Genomic DNA, 18,104 nt, shown 5'->3' with positions numbered 1-18,104 from the left:
CTGTACAAAGCAAATTTATGAGGTTGGCAACCTGGCTGGGCAAAAGGGAAGTAACATAATAGGGACCACAGCGAGACAGGAGGCAGGGACGATATATAATGCAAAGACGAATGTGCGCGTCTCACACAAGTTCTAAACTGCAATTGCCAGCGTGTCTGATTTGACTGTCTAGTGAGCGCTCGCTAGAATGTAACATGTAATTGCCCATACAGGGGAGGGGGGGAAGGGGAGGGGGGGGATGGGATAGAGCTTAGCAAAAAGGAAAGTAAAAAATAGGGGTAACCGCTTGTATTACCGGCCCCGCAGCACTTTGAGGCATGGGGAGTTGTCTCGGGACACAGCACCTTTTGAGATGCTCGAATAAAGGGACGCTTGGGAGACTCCTGCTTCTCCATCATCGCGCATGTCATCTGGGCTAACACACCGCGCAAAACGAACTACCCGCGTTGTTCCCTCAGCATCTATCTGCCACAACAGTTTTTTGGCGTCCCTGGTGGGCTTGAGGCTAAAAATCTGCCTTGCCGGACCCCTCGCGGCAGCCGACGGATTCGCAGCGACGACCGACTGCCCGCGCGCACCGGTGAACTTCATCGGGGGCCTCGGCGAAGAAGCAGTTTGAAGACCCGGAGGGCCACAACGGTGCAAACGCACTCTGACAGTGGATAGCTATGTTCTTTCGGTGCGTCGGTGTGGAAAACCGGTCCCCTTGGATAAGGTAGGAAACAGTCCGTTGTCCCGACTCCCTCTGTCAGTACCATGGGACCGCCCGAGTACCTGCGACAATGGGGCCATGGGGAAGCAAGGGCGGGGAAGGAAGGAATGTACCGCCCCTCAGAATGCATTTAGGATGAAGGTGTTGGATCGGATCCGTTAACAAGAATAGGTAAAAAGATTCGTACAGTAGAACCTCGGCCTCATTATCTACTGGAAGGTCAGGAAAATGGCCTCCGGATCGGATTCAATCTACAGCACGATCCTTCAAGTATCTCTGTTTTTTGTCAGCATAGAGAGTTTAAAAAATGGAATTCAATTTATGTATGCCACAGCTGTTAGGTTGTTAAGAGAGAGATCAGGACTTTTGCAAAGTGAATCTGACTCCCGGCAGGTCCGGTAGTGGTTTACTGGTATGCCCCAGGACCCCTCCGATGGTAATGACAGATTCCGCGCTGTCCTCCTGCCGCAGTCTGTAACACCTCCCACTCGTCACTATATGAGCAAGGGTGCCTAGAGCCCAGAGAGTGCCCCCCGGTGGGAATCTATCAGTTGGTTACAAGTACAGGATACGCCATGCATGGCAGAGAGAGATGATGCCCGGGCGACCTGCATTGCCAAGTTTTGACCATGTCCTTTTAAACCCTGTGGAACTGGCAGCCTTCAAACTGACAGCGGAGGGATATTTTCACACGACCCAACCAGTTTGATCTCAGTTTTTGAGGGTGCCTAGCTAGTCATAAGCCTGACTTTGGAAGGTGATGCCAAATCCTTTTCTAAGAACCCGTGTTTGTGGGCTGAGGTGGAGCGAATAGGAGGTTATAAGTCTAAGGGCAATGGGAGGTAGGAACATACAAGCGGAGATTTCATGAGTGGGACCTCACTTGCCCCCGCTATGCGCCTGTATTCTGGGCGGCGGTCCCAAGGCTGAATCCCGGGTGGAGGCCACTAAGTGCTTGGCACACCCGCAATCACGCTCCTTCTGCCTGAGGGACGCATAGGGGAGGTTGCTTTTACATGAGGTTTCTCCGAACTCATTGTTTAAGACACAAAACTGGGCTAGGAGCTCTATGAAATAATATTGTGGCAGGAGCCAAAGGAAAGTCCGGTTTGCCTTTTTGCACGCCGCGAAATTCGGGGATACACCGGCATTGAAACTAGGCGCAAAACCCAGCACTGACTCGGACCAACTAGAGGGGGCAATATCAAGGGCCATCTTTACTAAGCCGGCAGCCCCGATATTAGAAAATAAGTTAACAGAAAACAGGAGTACTTAATGGGCCATGGAACCATGGCAAAAAAAGTTCTGGGGAAACTGCAAACCAGGGCTTACAGCCTCAGAGAGAGAGAAAAGGAGAGGAGAACAATAAAAATGATGGTTGCAGGCATACAAGAGCTGGTGGCAAGCCGAGAGGTTTCAGGAAAGGTGGCAGGGGCCAGCGCGAATGAGAAGGCCGGGGGCGGTGGACGACCTGGTTTCGGCAGGAACCGAGCCGCTGGTCGCAACCAGTGTGCTAATATGCCAGAAAGGAGGGACACCTGGAGGAAAGGGAGATGAGTGCCCTGAATAGGGAAGGTATCCCCCCCGCCCTATGATGGCAGCAGGATATCAAGACTAGGGGTGATCAGGGGAGACAGACCATCCTGCCCCCGCCTGGAAGCCCGGCGCGCGCCCCGCCCTGTGGGGGAGAGGGGTTCGGCGCGGGCGCGGCCGCCCCGCGGAGGAGAGTAGATGCACGGGTGGAAATTAGGAATGCACTTTTTGATAGACTCTGGAGACACCACGAACGGCTGTAAACCAACCCCTTCAGCTGCAGTGGCAGATTTCTCTCACAGTAGGGGTGTGCTTACAGGAAAAGATAAGTGGTCCAGTGTATGCCCCTCAGCGGGTGCGCCTTGGGAAACAAACTCTCCTCTCACAAGTGGTGTCTACCGGTCTCCTGATTGCCCAACACCGGGGCTGCTGGGGGGACGGGTAATTGCTCTGGCCGCTTAGGCAGCAAGTCTGCATTTTCATCACCAAGATGAAAATCTACCCTCAACCTTACCATCCAGAGAGATGGCATGGGTGGGAATGGCTCTTGCAGTAGCCCTGGCAGGCTATGCAAGCCCCAGAGTGGATGCAGTGGGCAGGACCAAGGCGTAACCCAGGGGTACGGCGCTAAGATTTTTCTGGACAGGCCCTAGGCGCCGGACACTTTCGCCGTCTCCCCGGCGCGGGTCTCTGTGGGGAATCTGATTGTTCGCGGCTAGCCCTGACCCCGGGGGGGGTTGCCCTGGTGTGTGCTACCCCGACTGAGGCCGCGCGGGCTCCCTGACCCCATGTTCGGAAGCTTGAGGCCCGGCTGCCGGGCCTCTGCCGGACACGCGCTGGCGAAGGGAAAGAGGCAAGGACGGCGTGCCCTGGAACCGGAAACGGAAGCAGTCCCTGGTAATCCGGGCTGCTTGCGGTGGCTTCCTGACCCATGGCACCCTGGGCTGCCGCGGCTGCGCAGGGGATGACCCTTCGGTCGGGGCGCACTTAACTGATGCCGGGCGGTGAGCAGGCCAGCTGCTGCCTGCCGCAGCTCAGAACTACACACAGCGGATCCGCTGCAAACCTAATTAAAAATTTTGGGGGGCGCGCTTTTCGCCCCAATCTTGTGGCCGGGGTCTAAGGCACTTATTATTAACCGCCTAGTTCGCCTATAACTGGTTCACACAGGTTCCTGGGTCACCCCCCTCGTTTGGCATCAGGGGTCCGGAAAGGCCATCACCACTCAGAACCCCCCACTGAGGTTCAGCTCTGCAGGAAAGGGTCGTGCGAATAAAGAGTAATCCAATCAAAAGGTGTAAGCCAGAGAGGGTCTGCAGGGAACTATAGACCGATTCTACAGTGTGGTGTGCCCTTCGGAATGTCAGTCAGCTTGAACATCCCTCCTGCCAAGTGCCAGAAGCTTGAGGCACCTACCGTTAGTGCAGGACTGAGAGGCGGTAAATGAACGGTTTAAACACTTCTGCACCCCGGTACCGAACCCCTAATACACTGTTTGGCATTCTGTGGGGGGAAGTACACCCCTCGGGGGGCGATTTTTCAGTGAAGATTTGTACTTAGATGTATCGCTTCGTTCACAATTCTTTCTAGTCTCGTGATGTACTTTGCTATGTTTAGTTGAGAGATTTTCTCTTGATGTGGGAGGAAGGCATGAATAAAGCGCATAAGAGGGAAAGACAGCTTTGCTGACAGAGCATAGCCAAGGGGTTTAGATGGGACACAGTCTCCACCAAACCTATCTCGGTCAAGCCTGGCTAAAGACTTGGAGAGTGGGAACAATGAGGACCGGAGGCGCTCCTTCTCAATAATGTAGATGACCTGATTTAATTGCTGCTGTTTGGTGAAACGAGTGCCTTAAAGCAACTGTGAGCCTTATTTGAACTATAGTTAGACTCTCGGTATACCGGGTCTGCAAAAAGCAAGGCTCAGAATTGCTCTCACAGAGTGCAGTTTGGGATTTCCACTTAAGGCAGGGAGAGCGTCAGCTTTTCAAACGAGAGAAAGGAAGCTATCTGTCAAGTGCCTGTCACCAAACAATCGAAAAACGGCTCAGGGCGTTTCTTCTGGGAATGTTGCAAGAAGACTATCTGCAGAATAATTTGGAGGGACCCAGAATTCGGACTGTGGACGAACACGCTGTACGAGTTGTGTTAAGGGGAGCCGGGATCACGACCCCTTTCACTGGTACCTATGAATTTATGGTAGGTGGTTCGTTTTTTGGGACAAATAAAAATTTGAAAAAGCTGAAGCTGAACAGGAAGTATTGCGAGTTCAAAATATTCTAAAAAAAAAAAAAAGAAAAAATGTAATTATATAAAAATATAAAAAAAAAATAATATAAAAAAAAAAAATATTTATATAAAGTTCGGAAAAAAAAGACAAAAAGAAAAAAAAAAAACAAAAAAGGAATTTTTTAATAAAAAAAAAAGAAAAAAAAAAAAAATAATAATAAAATACACGCAACAATGGAAAGAAGAAACGACAAAAAGAAAAAATGCAACAAAAACAACAACCAAACAAAAGAAGAGATAGATGTAAATAGCGTAAAACTTGCTTAGATTCAGATGTCAAGTAATATGAGTCATGATGGATATAGATTAATAATAAGTTAATTAATTATTAGTGTTGGACAAAACCAATCAACTGGATGGAAGCCCCAGCCCGGCTCTGCCAGATCTCTCCAACCGTTCAGCTGTATGTGCATGAAAGGAGAGGGGTGGGCTCCTGGGAGTGCTTACTCAGTTGCTAGGCACCTGGAAACGTCTGTGGCTTACTTTTCAAAAGAGAGGATAACGCTGGATTCAGGTTCGCAAAGGGGGGTAGGCCGTGACAGTGGTGAATTATACGGGCGGTAAAGTTGCAAACTGTCTTTCTATCGTACTCTGAGGTAACTGAAAAGCCTAACTTGGAGGGAACTTGATAAGCAGGTGTACACGCCGCCATAAGGGTGCAGAGCCCGTACTGGATGCTAAGGGGTGGTCTCTGGCTCACACAGGCTCGAGTGCTCGGTATCCATCCAGGCTAAGCTTCTGGAAAACACTGAAGTCCACTCTGGCAGGCTTGCCCCTCCCTTAACCCAGGCCACCGGGGCTGTTGCCAGAAAAGAGGAGCAAGGAACATGACTGTTTAGATGTCATAGGATTGCCCAATACTCTCCAGCCGCCCAGACTTAAGGAGAACGATAAATCCGCTTACTCCAAATGCAGATTATTGGTGGTACACCGATGGCAAGTAGCATCACGGTTACAAATCGGACAAAGGAGGGCAGGCTATGCCTGTTGTAATCTCCATGAGAACGGCTGGAGCAAGAGAGTTTGCCTGTCCGTGTTGGGTAAGGGAACCATCAAAGAGTAATACCAGCTGCTGAGTTAGTAGCCTTAACCGACGCGCTTAAACTGTCAAAAGGAAAAAGAGTTAAAGTCGGGGTTACCTGATTTTCCAGACTACCTTTGGAGGCTGCATCACTATGCAGTCTGTGGAGTAGCAGAGGGGAATGCTGCAGCCCAAGGATCCCGGTGAATCATGGGACGCAGATTCTCCGGCTTCTAGAAGCAGTGCAGCTCCGCGGCGTAGCAGTGAGATACACTGCAAGCTCATCAAGAAAGAAAGACCATGATGTCCAACAGAGGCTTGCCAAGCGGATAGGGAGCCAAGCGAGTTGCTACTTCATCTGGCACACACACTGGAAACTTGAGGTATATGCCAGAACTTGCATGCCCTCTGATGCCCCATCAGATAAGGGAAGAATCTCCCACAGCCCCTCAGTACTCAATGAGGAAAGGAACCTGGCCAATCAGGCGACGGGCTCTGGTCCAGGAAAAAGGAGGATGGCCTCAACTCCCACAGGAAGGAAAAGATCACTAACTCCAAAGAGCAATAATTGCGACAGTCGCTGCAAAGACTAATCTTTGAGAACTCAAGGACTTAGGAGGCCTATGGTGTCTCTAACAACACTCGTGAAAAGATTTCCTGACCTCTGGACTAGTCAGAGCATACGTGGCGCCTCAGAACAGGCCAAATGCTTAAATCGCCCAAAAGAAATTCCCCAAGACCAGGACTTTCAGTGCAACCTGATACCACCCTGATTGGTTGACAGGCCACTTGGAAGTGGGCGAACCCACCCCCACAGATCCAGGAATTTTAGCAAATGAATTTACGAGTCCCTTCGGACAGGTACATTGATACTTCCGGGCACCTCGTCTTAGTGGATCCTGAGAGAGTGCAGCGAGTGGCCGACGCCTTCCCAGCGGAAAACATATACGCCTAGACAGTGGCATAAAGGTTTGTCAAGGAAATCATCCTCGATTCGGCACTTCCCCAGGGATGGGGAAATCTGACAATGGACCACAGTCTTCACACGAAGATCATTCAGAAATATCTCAGATGTCTTACAACCTGAGAAGCTACACCATCCAAGTTGGCGACTCGCAGGTCACCAGTGAGTGGTGGAACAGCACCAAATCAGACACTCAATGCGACATCTCTTCAAAGGTCTGCCAAAGCCAGGCTTCTCCTTCGGTGGCCTGATCGCCTGCCCACATGCTTCCTTGTGGTTATAAACTCCGTAATCCGTGCTCTCCAAAGGTAGGACTAGGACTTAGTTCCCGTTCGAGGATTACTGTTTGGAAGAAGCTTCATTGAAAAATAATTGGAGGTGAGGGCACAAACTGGATTCTGAATAGGTTACAGAAGGATGGGAGTAGGGTTGCTGGTTTTCTCATCAGTCCGAGGGTCATGATGCCTCTGCAGTGTTGCGCGGTGTTCTTCTGTAGGATTTGGCACCAGGAAACACTAAAGACATGCAGCCCCACCTCGCTGCATAAGGCATTCAATAACACAATATCAAACTGGCCAGGTCACCTCGCACGCCCAGAAATCCCCCACCGCTTTCCAATCCTCATTCGCGCCTGGAAGGAACGAGCCTCTCCAAGAGAATGGAAGGGACCCCACCCGTCCTGCTGACTCCATTACCACACGGCGGCCCAAGCTTGAGGGACACAAGAACTGGATCCCACCACTCCAGACTGAAAAGAGTGCCCTCCGTGAGCAGTGGACCGTCAGCCAGACCAGAGACTGCCAGTGAGATCTGGGACTTAAACTGCTGTTTTAAAAGACATAAGGGCCAAGCCATCATCAACCCTGCTTATAGAAAGGCAATCAGTCTGAGTTTAATCAGCTCGCGGTTACTATCCATGCAAAACCGCCAGGCCCTAGATGTATGTTTCTGGCTTTCACAGGGCGGAGTATGTGCCTTATTGGAAGTGAATGCCTGTAACTTACGTTCCAGAAATGGCAGAGACATTACAAACACATCCTGTCAGCCGAACAAAAGCTTTAAAGAGTGGAGGTGCAGGAAAGGGAACCTGTCACTTTGACTTCCTCTGGAATTGGCTTGCCCAACCTGGAGGAATAGGAGGGGGCCTTGTGCGTCTTCCACATCTCACGAGGGGTGATATCTGTGTAAGTCACCGTTCACTTATCCACCATCTCTTACTTTTAGCCCCTGTATAAGAAGATGCTTCTCCATAAATCTGTAATGAGTGCAGGTTTATTTTTTAGGTGTCTGCAGAATAAATGTAAAAATACTTGAGTCTTTGCCACGCATCTACAGGTAAATTCACAAAGCAACATTGTAGTTCATCGGCGTTTAATGATGGCTAAAGGTAGCCCGAATGTCCAACTAGACTTTTTATTTGTTATTAATGGACTACCGGTATTTCTTGCTAAAGAATGCTACATTTCGATCTTTACTAATCTGAGAGTCATCAGGATGAGCCCTCTGACATTCCACTCTACAGTGCTAGATTGTAGTAAAGATTTTTTTTTCATGATGCCTTCTTCATATTACGTAGCCAGGACTTCATTGGGCAGGTAACAAGTAAGTGCGATATCAAGATAGCTACCCAGACATATTTCTTGCTCAGCTCCATACACTTAGTTATCCACAACCTCTTGTTCTCAGTCCACAGGACCACACCAAATAATGAGAAAGATATAACAATCTGCAGTAATAATTTTTCAGATTCTCATCATTAAGTAGTTTGTAGGAGAAACTGAACTGCTAACCTCAGAGGAAAGGGTAAGAGATTTATATGAGAGGCGCCTAGTGTCACGGAGACAAGTATTTAGATTATTAATGCTAACTCTATTATGGGAAAGCGATATTTACTGTGTGAAGTGTTTCGAGTGGGCAGAGTGCATGAAAATCTGTTTACACGACGGTAGATTTTAGAGCACTATTCTGGTAGGTACCGCGGAGTACTGATTTACACAGACTTAGTACAGCTTACTTTGGGGCAGCTTTTAGTATATGAAACAAATACCTTATGGAGCAGCGTAGAGAAGAACGATGGGAGGAAGTTAGATATAAAACCCGTGGGGCCCTCTCACTAGAATCAATATATAGACACTGATGTGTTTGGGGAGTAGAACGTGTGAGCAGCTAGTTAGCTTCAACACTACTACGCAATACTTGGACGAGGGTCCACTCTAGCACATAGGGACCTATGAGCACCAGCTCTTGTACAAACAAGTAAAAAAATGAATATTCCGAAAGTACAGTACCCCATGACTGGGGTTAAAATGAGGCCCATTTAGCTTCTGGAAGAAGCAGAGCGCTAAAAGTAAGAGGGAAGGGAACCCCGTCTTTTGCTAAAAGCAAAGAGAGAAAGTCGCATACCGTACCCTAGCTGGCCCAATCACAAATCACCCTTGGCTTGAAGTACAAAAACAAAGACGCCATAGTGTGTTCCTCGCATCCAATCAGCTCGACAAGGCTCCCCTCCGCCAGCTCCTTACTAGGTACTAGAAACAGTCAGAGCTCCCTATCTGTTTCCATCATGCCAATTAAACACTAATGAAGGCTTGCGAGGCCAGTGAGGTAAATACCCTCTGGTGGGCACAAAGAGGTGTAGTAAAGGTAGAAGAGACATTGGGTGAACTGAGAGGACCACAAAAGACCTCTCAAGAATTCTGGCCCGAAGAGGTAACAGGATCTACATGTAAGTTATATTTAAGAATATACTCCACAAAAGTCTGATTAGGAGGCATGATGTGTATGCCTAAGTGGGATATGATAGAGACACTAAGACTGAGGAACCTAATAAAAATAGGCAACAATAATACTAGGTAAACTATGAGAAGCATCAGGTCCTGGTGAGGGGGCTTGATTTGTTTTGTCAAGGCGACTTTGAAGATCCTCAGCCAAATGACCGCTCTGTTAATGTACCAGTGTGTTTAATTCAAACTCTTAAAGGTCCCTCCGGACACACATACTTCCTCCACCATCCAGCCTAGCGCTGCACGACCAGCCACTTTTCCTAAGTATGGCTGGGTCCTGGCATTCTCTTTTGTGCAAGTGAAGACAAAAGCGTATGTTTTGTTGTGTGTGAGGGGCGAGGTGTGCTGCTCTATAACCTCCCTCCCCAAGGGGCTCTCACCTGCCCTTGTCACTGCTGCATTCCTAATACTAGGAAGAAGGAGAAAAACGACACTGAAGGCAGAAATTCCTTTAGGGCTGTACAATCATATCCGACACGTCGTCGTCCTGCTTATCCTTCCATAAGCCTCATAGAGAGTGAGAGACAGTTGCAGGGGAAGATTTTCAGCCTATCGCAACGCCGCTTAAGTAAGAAAAGGACACACTTCTCAGGAAGGAAAATACATTTCCTGCAATCAGCTATCTCAATTAGGTTTAACTGTAAGGTGGAATGCTGGAGGCGAATTGCACTAAATGTGTTTTTTATTAATATGTGCGACAGAAACCACTACTAGTATACAAAAAAGGTTACAATGAATATAAATAAGATCAGGAAAAATAAGAGGTTCGGGAGGGACAAAAATGGTCCTGACTGTATGAGCCATACTTTCCTACAATGCAGAGGGGGGGGGGAGAAAGGAAAGGGGAACGGGGGGAAGGGAGTGGCTTAGCAAAAAGGAAAGTATAGTGAGTTTTAGTTTCATTTATTTACCTTAGAATAGGAGTCACATGGCGGATAGTGTTTGTTCTAGCTAAAAGATTCCATGTGGATGGTAAAGGCTTCCTATTGTAAATTGACTTCTCTGCAGGGGAACTGTGAATTTGCCGACTCTCAGAAGTGAACCGGAAATCTCAAATATAAGGAGAAGAGGAGCAAGTAGGCCCACCCGCCTCCTGTCTAGTCCCAGCTCTCATATGTCCACCCAAAGTGCGAGTGCAATTCGCGGTAAGGAAATGACAAGGTTCCCCATAAACTCACAGAACTGGGCCCCCTACCAGAAGAGAGCCATATCTTTTCACTGTGTTCTCAGGATAAATCCAGAAAAACAAACATGGGAAGTGGTGACTTTTGCTTCTTTGGAGGCACAGCTAGCCATTCATGCATCCTTATAAAGCAATTTGCTGCGTTATCAATAACCATAGGACAAAGCTTTCAAAGCTTCTGGACATGATGTTACCTAACAAAAATCTATTATGATTGCATTCAATTAACACGTACAGTACCAAGTTCTGGGTGCGCAGAGGCAGAGTTTGCAGAACATGAGTGAATGACTGCGCGATTTTTGTGCAGTGTGCCTAATTGTCACGAGCCATATGTGCGAGAGAAATTACGCACAGAATTTCCCGAGCGCACTAGAATCAACTCGAATAAGTATTCAAGCATATTGTGGTACCTTGTTTATCGTCCTCTATGCGGGGTGCAAATATCCCCCCCCTCACGCATTGCGCTTTACCACCTACTTAAATTGTGAGGAACGTCCATGCTGCGACTATCCAACAACTGCTTATCTGTGATTTATCACTGTGTAACAAACGAGTACGATCATATCTATCCACTAGGAGTGCATAGAGTTGACTTGATCTTTCCTCTTCGTTTTGTAAAGTGGAAAGATAATTGGCAGAACAGCTCTAAACAATTCTTTAAGGATCTTTAATTCAGAGAACTCTACTTTCGAGGAAAGCATTTGATTTGATCGTGGACAGTAACATGCACAAAAGCAATGGTTGCTTCTCAGCCTATTTACACCCAATGCGAGGCGCTTATAGATACTTGGATTACAACTTGAATGGAGTCGCTCATTATTCCCTTTAATTTAAAAGTAGAAAATGACCAGTTGTTAATGACTAACTAGAAAAAGACAGGGCGTGAATCCTTTTTCTGCTTCTCAATCAAGGGGAGGACAGCTCTGTGAAAACCTGGTAAATATGGATGCTAATAGTATTTTGTCTAACCCCGACGCATTGTGCCCTTCTGGTATCATTAAGACTTGATAGGTGCGACCCAATGCACTGCCCTCAGTCAACATGCCATTCCTCTTGTTTAGAGAGCGTGCAGGGGCTGCGATGCAAGAGCTATTGGCTAGGGGTGTTGTGACAAAAGGCACAGTGTCGAGAGGTAGAGCGCGCGATATTGAAACTAAGGTATCACGACTTATAGAATCTGAACCTCTAAATAAATCTACAGCTGTCAAGAGACCAGGGCCGACAGGCGTGAGAAAAAGACACACCGGTTCACCAAATACTTGCGAACTCAACAAGGGCACTACACCACACAAGAGAGAGAAGAGACGTTCATTCACCATGCAACTCACTGAGCTACAATCAGTCAGCTAGCAAACCCATAGATTCTCTTTGTTCAAATATTCTGATGCATCTTCACATCTGGGCTCAGATTTGATCATTTTATAGTTTATGTGTCTGTATTCTATTGAGCAAGTTAGAAGACAAGAGAGCTCACGCAACCACATGCCCATTTTCCCATCTTGGAAGCATCGCACGAGAAGGGGAACATGTGCAAGGTAGGAACTGGAAAGAGAGTATATAGATGTTAAACATAGAGGGCACAGGTAGGGAAGGAATTACATAGTTACAGTGAGGGCTTCGACGACCTATCCATAAAGGACCTCGTTCACCGAGCAAGTCTCCATGGTTGTTTGAGTTAAGGAATCTTGTGCCAGATAAACACATAACTGCAGAATCTGGGCATGGTGTAAAATTTCATCTTTAAAAGGCTATGGGTGGGTTCCTTAGCAATGCCCAACATTCTATTATATTTAGCCAAGTGTGTGCTAGTTTCCACACACGTCTTCTGGGGACCCCTAGCTCCCCCAAAAAACTGGGTGCAATAGTCCCTCTCCCCCAACCAGCCTGATCGATTGGGCAACCGTTTGTCAGTAGGTGGGTTCCGGGCTCGACTACACCAGAGGCCTGGGGATCAGAGTTAGGCAGGGGGCAGCTCCAGAGAGGCAGGGGCTGACTCACTAGGACGGGTAAGAGCGCCAGAGGGGCTGGGGACCCAAGGAAAGACGACTCGGTGGGGAGGCATGGAGGGGGTGGGAACACGTGACCAAATAGGCGGGAGGCCGATGAGAAGGCCCCAAACAAGGCGGTCAGGCTCAGCGGGGATGGCATTGGGCCAGGAGACTGGACTATGGTGGGGAGCTGGATAGGCCCGGCACAACCAGTCGGGCGTGGCGAAGGCACAAGTGGGGAGGAGGACGCTGGCGGACGCCGGGATGGCTCCACCTATCCTAAATCCCGGGGAGCAGTCCGGTGGGAGAGGAGTCTGGGGAGCACATCGGGCGGCCCACCCACATCCTCCCGGGCCAAAGTGCCGGGGTTGAACACCTTCGTAAGAACGGTCAAGGAGGCTGCTCAGCCCTGAGGGGTGGAGACTGTTGACCCCACAGGGTTGGGGGGATCCGGTCACTGCTCAGAGACAAGGGAGCCCAAGTTGGGGTCGGGTTATATAGGTTAACTAAGATTCTGTTTGAGGAGGGCGTGGGAAGGGGCAACTTAGGTCATCAGGTCATGTAGTCCTGACCTCTAGGGTGGCTGTAATAAAACCAACCAAAAAGGGTCAGGGGCGGAGCACGCACCGTAGGAGGAGGTTCACAGGTCGGGGCAAGGTGCACCACCTTTGCGGCAGAGAAGAAGGGATCGGGGGGCAGGGGCTGGGGGCTGCGTTCTGAGGGGGGCGACCGGCCCACACAAGGGCCGGCCCCCGACTAGGCGGGCGGGGGCGAAGGCGGCCGCGAGAGCGGCCGTGCACCTGTGAGGAGCCGGTGCCGGCGCCATGGCGGGGCCGGGCTTCGTGGGAGGCTGGAGGAAGCGGGACGGGGCTCGGCGCTGCGGCTGAGCAGCGCGGCGCGGGGGGGTGGCTGCGTGGTGTGGGACGCCCGGCCCTGGTCCTGGCCCAAGTTCCTGGAGAGCGGGCCCCTGGGCCTTGCGCCGCTGCGACCGTCGACTGGAATCCTCTGGGACGCAGAGGGCAGCCTACTTAAAGTGTTAGCCACCGTGGAAGCTGATTATCAATCATCGTATCGGAACTTACTGTGAGAACACGAGGGGCCCCACGCAGAGAGTTTCAGTGGGCGGCGGCCGAATCATCCCTGGAGTGGTGGGGATCACCGCCCCGGCGTAGAGGGTTTGTGTGACCAAACAACATCTTTCAGCAAGGCATCCTGCTGGATTGAAGACATGAATGGAGAGAGACCGATCCATCTACCCTTTGCGTATCGGTTGTCCGCCGCGAGGCTTGAGTGGGGCCGCACACAGGCCACCGAGGCCCCCAAGGGAGTATTGTGAACCAGTCATTGAGATTTTAAGAAAGGTAAGAGCAAACACCTGTCAGGGATGATCCAGGCGTTTAGCCTTTGGTCCTGCACAGCAGCACAGGGGATGGGTGATTCCGAGCTCCAATGCTGAACCTCAGCCTTCTCTATATCATTCTACGCATTCTAGCAGTCACCTTCACGTGGTTAAAAATGTTGCCTTTTCGTCTCATGCCTTGGAAGGTGCGCTGCGGCTCAGCGTTACCAACGCTAGTGGGGTCGTTCTTAGCGCTATCAACCTTCCTGAAACGGCGGGGTGTTCAGACTAGAGTCACCGGGGGCTTACGTCCACGCTGGGTGCTTGATTCCCTGTGAGAACATGTACATAAAGTGAAATTGGCCTTCACGAAAGGCGTGAGGAGTGCGTCCATGTCTCATGAGCATCTACCCAAAATGGCCTGTAAGTGGTATCTCCTTACATGAGTATTACATTAACATCACACTTATAGAGCATACCAATATATCCATTGCTGCACCCTAACTTTCAGAGCTTCGCAAGGAAGCTGTAGTGAGACTCTGGTGAGACACTAAAGGTTAGTTAGGAGGATGAGTGACAGCCTTCACTTGGCTGACTGTGGGTTACTCCACCGGCCCGCTCCGGCACACAAGCTCCACAGAGGTCTGATCTGTCCGTAAATCGAGATGCAATTTACGTGGTGTTCCTGCACAGCCAGCAGCAGGGCCTGGAAGTGATCTCCGGGATGGACCCTGCTCGCGTTACTATCGGGGATGCGCCTTGCTCGAGTCTGGAGTCGGAGGCAGCATGCCAAGGACCTGCAGTACGCAGGTCATGGGAGGAGGTTGGGGCTCGATGTCCCATCGAACTTGGTAGGTTAGTTCATAAATTGCTCACTGTTGACAGGCAGTAGACTGGATTCCAATTGACTACCCGGGCGAAAGAGTGCACCAGTCCCGATACAACGCGCCCTACATTGGTAGAACAAGAGATTGTCTCTACGAGTGATGTGGATTCGTGTTCATAGTAACATAAGAGCTTCTTCTGATAATGATAATACCACGCATCCTAAATACATACCAATAAGAACGGCACCCTGTCGTCCGCCCGGAGGAAATGGAGGTGGAAAGGCCTTCAGACGGAAGGGCAAATCCAAGCAGGATTCCTGACTGAGGGTTAGGAAGATGATATCCTATAACGGATCTAAAAAACCTAGTACAAGGCGGGTCCAACACACTATGGGCGTAATGTTCAGTGTAGAACGTTACCCAAAAGGTAGATCTGTGACTGTAAAAAAAGCAACCATGGCAGCAAATCACAGAGCTGAGGGGTCAACTGACTTGGTCCTAAAAATTGCAAGTGTAGACGTTCCAGGCTATGGGCTCTGAAATCTGCATGGAGGCTCAGAGTAGGTTGCCGGGCCCCAGCCTGCAAACAATTTTTAGCCTTGCACCCAAGCCTCGTGAGCCCTGTTAGCGACTTGGGGCTGGTCGTGCCATGCTCCAGGTTTTGTTTGTTTGTTTTTTCCAGTGTAGACTATGCGAGTGACACCAGCAAGAGAGGAACAAAAATCCCATCAGACCAGTCTGAGCGGCCTTGCAACTGATAAGGCTGCGGACACCTGGCCTTTTGTTTATTTATTGGCCAGCTAGGTCAATTAGAGTTTAACATGGACGGACTTTTGTTCATGAGAGGCCTAAGGGAAAACTCCATATTCTTATAGCCTTTACCTTTTAAAATTACTTAGAATAATGCTTAGTGACACTTAGCGGCCTCAACAGTTCCATCAATTCTCATGGCACAACAGCTTTTTAAGGTGTTAACTGAGGCTCCTAAACCTGACCCCATGCATAATTGTACTAGAAGGCCCCCTTTGGGAAGCTGTGTATCAGAACCTTTTCTCTGCCTACAGCCAAAGATCCAGAGCAGCTGTAACCTGGGGAAGGAGAACCCTGACTGAACTGGGGAGTAACGTGACAGCTGGAGCAGAACTGCACCAAGTTAGTTGCTATTTCTGGCTCTCTCAATTGTATATGACTATGTATTGAGAATCAATAGTTTATTCAGCCCTGTAAAATACAGAACCTACAGTAAACACGCAAACCACACAATTTAGGAAAGGCAATGCAAAAGGAGGTGCTGACCATATTACGATCCCACCAACAATACAACAGTAATCTACTCATCAGATTGATGTTATTTTAAAGAGGGACTTGAATGAGGAGTGGGTGGATGCTTGGCACTGCATGCTTTATAAATGATAGCTTACGTCTGTCATGATAACACACTGCAGTCGTGAAAACAAAATTTCAAGAGGCAATCCTGTGCTGTGCCGGTTACAAGTAACTATTTAATTAAAACAAAGGCGTGTCCATCAAAACTTCTTGTTTACTGCAGTAGGTTTACATACTGCATCAAACATGGAATTGTTACCAATAGTTGGACTCCATAGAATCATGGGAGTGTGATCCTGCCCCCTCTGAAGTGCAGGGGAGTTTTGCCATTGCCCTCAGTGGAAACAAGTTTGAGCCACACGAAGTCCACCATTGAGAGGTATGGGAGGGAAATATGGTTATCATAAAGACAAGATATGCTAGAAATACAACTGCAGCTTTGTTCTGTACTTTTAGACGGTTTGACATGCATCCTGGAGAAACATAGACATGCTCACCTTATCATGCAACTCATGCATTTATAGTTACAGTTTGAGAGACGAACCAAGATCAGTAAATGATTCATATTTACTTTCTCACCAGCAGATGTCAGTATCTCAGAAGGAAAATAGAATTGTTCACTGAACCAACTAGAAATATTTAGGGCTATCAAGTAATTAAAAAAAAGTGGGGTCTCTTGAGGTGTTTACCCCTCCTTTTTATAGTTTCAGTCCCCCTTTTGAAAAACATTTCCAGCTGGTTACCAGGAGACACAAAGGCTATGTGGAAGGATGTTCCCTGCTGCATTTTTCTCATCTGTTTGAGCTTCCCTTTTTTCCCCGTCTTGGTTGATGACTCTGTTTACTACTAAAATGCAAAGTAAGCTGAGCACACATTGCTTTGTGCAAGACAGACCTGTTTGCCAGCCTCAGTTTGGAACATGTGTTAATAACACCATACAGTGGAATTTGTTGCCACACATATTTTATCAGGACATTATTGACCAGCAAATTATGAGTTTTCAGATGATACCTTACAAAACATACTTTGTACAAAGTAGGGCTGTGAAGCAATTAAAAATATTAATCACACGATTAAAAAAATTAATCGCAATGAATTGCACTGTTAAACAATAATAGAATACCATTTATGTAAATATTCTGGATGTTTTCTACATTTTCAAATATATTAATTTCAATTACAACACAGAACACAAAGTGTACAGTGCTCTCTTTATTTTTGATTACAAGTATTTGCACTGTAAAAAGAAATCTTTTTCAATTCACCTAATACAAGTACTGTAGTGTAAACTCTTTATCATGAAAGTTGAACTTACAAATGTAGAATTATGTACAAAAAGGCTGCATTCGAAAATAAAACAATGTAAAATTTTAGAGCTTTCAAGGCCACTCAGTCCTACTTCTTGTTCAGCCAATCGCTCAGACAAACAAGTTTGTTTACATTTGCAGGAAATAATGCTGCCTGTTTCTTGTTTACAATGTCACCTCAAAGTGAGAAAAAGCATTCTCCTGGCACTGTTGTAGCTTTTGTCTCAAGATATTTTCATGCCAGATGCGCTAAAGATTCATACTTCAACCACCATTCCATGGGACATGCATCCATGCTGATGACAGGTTCTGCTCAATAACAATTCAAAGCAGTGTGGACTAATGCATGTTCATTTTCATTATCTGAGTCAGATGCTACCAGAAGAAGGTTGATTTTCTTTTTTGGTGATTCGGGTTCTGTAGTTTCACATTGGAGTGTTGCTCTGTTAAGACTTCTGAAAACTCCACATTTCGTCCCTCTCCGATTTTGGAAGGCACCTCAGATTTTTAAATGTTGGGTCGAGTGCTGTAGCTATCTTTAGAAATCTCACACTGGTACCTTCTTTGCGTTTTGACAAATCTGCCATGAAAGTGTTCTTAAAATGGACAACATGCTGGGTCATCATCCAAGACTGCTATAACATGAAATATGTGGTAGAATGCGGGTAAAACAGAGCAGGAGACAGGATTGTGGTACACTATACAGTGTATCCATTGCTGTGTATCGTGTTTGGTTTTCTTCCCTAATTCTGACAGTTAATAAACAGCTTCACAACTGCTGTTCTGTACAACGTATAGTTGTTCCACTCAGTTTTCTCTCCCCTGTGAAA

At 48.0% G+C, this 18,104-nt stretch overlaps 1 long non-coding RNA gene across 1 annotated transcript in view; it reads left to right on the top strand.

The window, feature by feature from the left end:
- LOC142046800 (uncharacterized) overlaps window positions 1-18,104 on the top strand; it is a 47,302-nt gene that overhangs the window by 1,867 nt on the left and 27,331 nt on the right. Inside the window, exon 2 of the long non-coding RNA XR_012655857.1 lies at window positions 15,706-15,793. This is a non-coding gene — a long non-coding RNA (uncharacterized LOC142046800). The remainder of the gene's footprint in view (window positions 1-15,705; window positions 15,794-18,104) is intronic.

Source organism: Chelonoidis abingdonii, chromosome 4 (assembly GCF_003597395.2).
Source record: "Chelonoidis abingdonii isolate Lonesome George chromosome 4, CheloAbing_2.0, whole genome shotgun sequence".
Lineage (NCBI taxonomy): Eukaryota > Metazoa > Chordata > Testudines > Testudinidae > Chelonoidis > Chelonoidis abingdonii.
The sequence above is the reverse complement of the archived record's forward strand: the minus strand, read 5'-3'. Positions and strand labels throughout refer to the sequence as shown.